This window comes from Halictus rubicundus, unplaced genomic scaffold, assembly GCF_050948215.1.
Source record: "Halictus rubicundus isolate RS-2024b unplaced genomic scaffold, iyHalRubi1_principal scaffold0283, whole genome shotgun sequence".
NCBI lineage: Eukaryota > Metazoa > Arthropoda > Insecta > Hymenoptera > Halictidae > Halictus > Halictus rubicundus.
The window spans coordinates 75,351-78,364 of NW_027488824.1; positions in this window are offsets into that span (position 1 = coordinate 75,351).

The following is a 3,014-nucleotide window of genomic DNA, read 5'->3' on the forward strand; positions in this document are numbered from 1 at the left end:
CCTATCCTCTATCCTGTCCTATCCTCTATCCTACCCTATCCCCAATCCTATCCTATCCTCTATCCTATCCTATCCTCTATCCTATCCTATCCTCTATCCTATCCTATCCTCTATCATACCCTATCCTCTTTCCTATAATATCATCTATCCTATTCTATCCTCTATCCTATCCTATCCTCTATAATATCGTATCCTCTATCCTATAATATCATCTATCCTATCATATCCTCTACAATATCGTATCCTCTATCGTATCCTATCCTCTATCCCATAATATCATCTATCCTATCCTATTCTCTACCCTATCCTATCCTCTATCCTATCTTATCCTCAATCCTATTCTATCCTCTGTCCTATCCTATCCTCTATCCTATCCTATCCTCTATTCTATCCTATCCTCTTTACTATCCTATCCTCTTTCCTATCCTATCCTCAATCCTATCCTATCGTCTATCCTATCCAATCCGCTATCCTATTCTCTATCCTATCCTATCCTCTATCCTATCTTATCCTCAATCCTATTCTATCCTCTATCCTATCCTATCCTCAATCCAATCCTATCCCCTATACTATCCTACCCTATCCACTATCCTATCTTATCCTCAATCCTATTCTATCCTCAATCCTATCCTATGCTCTATCCTATCCTATCCTCTATAATATCGTATCCTCTATCATATCGTATCCTCTTTCCTATAATATCATCTATCGTAACGTATCTTCTATGCTATCCTATCCTCTATCCTATCCTATCCTCTATCCTATCCTCTATCCTATCCTATCCTCAATCCAATCCTATCCCCTATACTATCCTATCCTATCCACTATCCTATCTTATCCTCAATCCTATTCTATCCTCAATCCTATCCTATCCTCTATCCTATCCTATCCTCTATCATATCGTATCCTCTATCCTATCCTATCTTCTACCCTATAATATCCTCTATCCTATCCTATTCTCTATCCTATCCTATTCTCTATCCTATCCTCTATCCTATCCTATCCTCTATCCTATCCTATCCTCTATCCTATCCTATCCTCTATCCTATCCTATCCTCTATCCTATCCTATCCTCTATCCTATCCTATCCTCTATCCTATCCTATCCTCTATCCTATCCTATCCTCTATCCTATCCTATCCTCTATCCTATCCTATCCTCTATCCTATCCTATCCTCTATCCTATCCTATCCTCTATCCTATCCTATCCTCTATCCTATCCTATCCTCTATCCTATCCTATCCTCTATCCTATCCTATCCTCTATCCTATCCTATCCTCTATCCTATCCTATCCTCTATCCTATCTTATCCTCTATCCTATCCTATCCTATCCTCTATCCTATCCTATCCTCTATCCTATCCTATCCTCTATCCTATCCTATCCTCTATCCTATCCTATCCTCTATCCTATCCTATCCTCTATCCTATCCTATCCTCTATCCTATCCTATCCTCTATCCTATCCTATCCTCTATCCTATCCTATCCTCTATCCTATCCTGTCGTCAAACCTAACCTATCCTCTATCCTATCCTATCCAGTATACTATCATATCCTGTCCTCTATCCTATCCTATCCTCTATCCTATCCTATCCTCTATCCTATCCTGTCGTCAAACCTAACCTATCCTCTATCTTATCCTATCCTCTATCCTATCCTATCCACTATACTATCCTATCCTGTCCTCTATCCTATCCTATCCTCTATCCTATCCTATCCTCCATCCTATCCTATCCTCTATCCTATCCTATCCTCTATCCTATCCTATCCTATCCTATCCTCTATCCTATCCTATCCTCTATCCTATCCTATCCTCTATCCTATCCTATCCTCTATCCTATCCTATCCTCTATCCTATCCTCTATCCTATCCTATCCTCTATCCTATCTTATCCTCTATCCTATCCTATCCTATCCTCTATCCTATCCTATCCTCTATCCTATCCTATCCTCTATCCTATCCTATCCTCTATCCTATCCTATCCTCTATCCTATCCTATCCTCTATCCTATCCTATCCTCTATCCTATCCTATCCTCTATCCTATCCTATCCTCTATCCTATCCTATCCTCTATCCTATCCTATCCTCTATCCTATCCTATCCTCTATCCTATCCTATCCTCTATCCTATCCTATCCTCTATCCTATCCTATCCTCTATCCTATCCTGTCGTCAAACCTAACCTATCCTCTATCCTATCCTATCCAGTATACTATCATATCCTGTCCTCTATCCTATCCTATCCTCTATCCTATCCTATCCTCTATCCTATCCTGTCGTCAAACCTAACCTATCCTCTATCTTATCCTATCCTCTATCCTATCCTATCCACTATACTATCCTATCCTGTCCTCTATCCTATCCTATCCTCTATCCTATCCTATCCTCCATCCTATCCTATCCTCTATCCTATCCTATCCTCTATCCTATCCTATCCTATCCTATCCTCTATCCTATCCTATCCTCTATCCTACCCTATCCCCAATCCTATCCTATCCTCTATCCTATAATATCATCTATCCTGTCCTATTCTCTATCATATCCTATCCTCTATCCTATCCTATCCTCTATCCTATCTTATCCTCAATCCTATTCTATCCTCTATCCTATCCTATCCTCTATCCTATCCTATCATCTATCCTATCCTATTCTCTATCATATCCTATCCTCTATCCTGTCCTATCCTCTATCCTATCTTATCCTCAATCCTATTCTATCCTCAATCCTATCCTATCCTCTATCCTATCCTATCCTCTATAATATCGTATCCTCTATCATATCCTATCCTCTATCCTATCCTATCCTCTATCCTATCCTATCCTCTATCCTATCCTATCCTCTATCCTATCCTATCCTCTATCCTATCCTATCCTCTATCCTATCCTATCCTCTATCCTATCCTGTCGTCAAACCTAACCTATCCTCTATCCTATCCTATCCAGTATACTATCATATCCTGTCCTCTATCCTATCCTATCCTCTATCCTATCCTATCCTCTATCCTATCCTATCCTCTA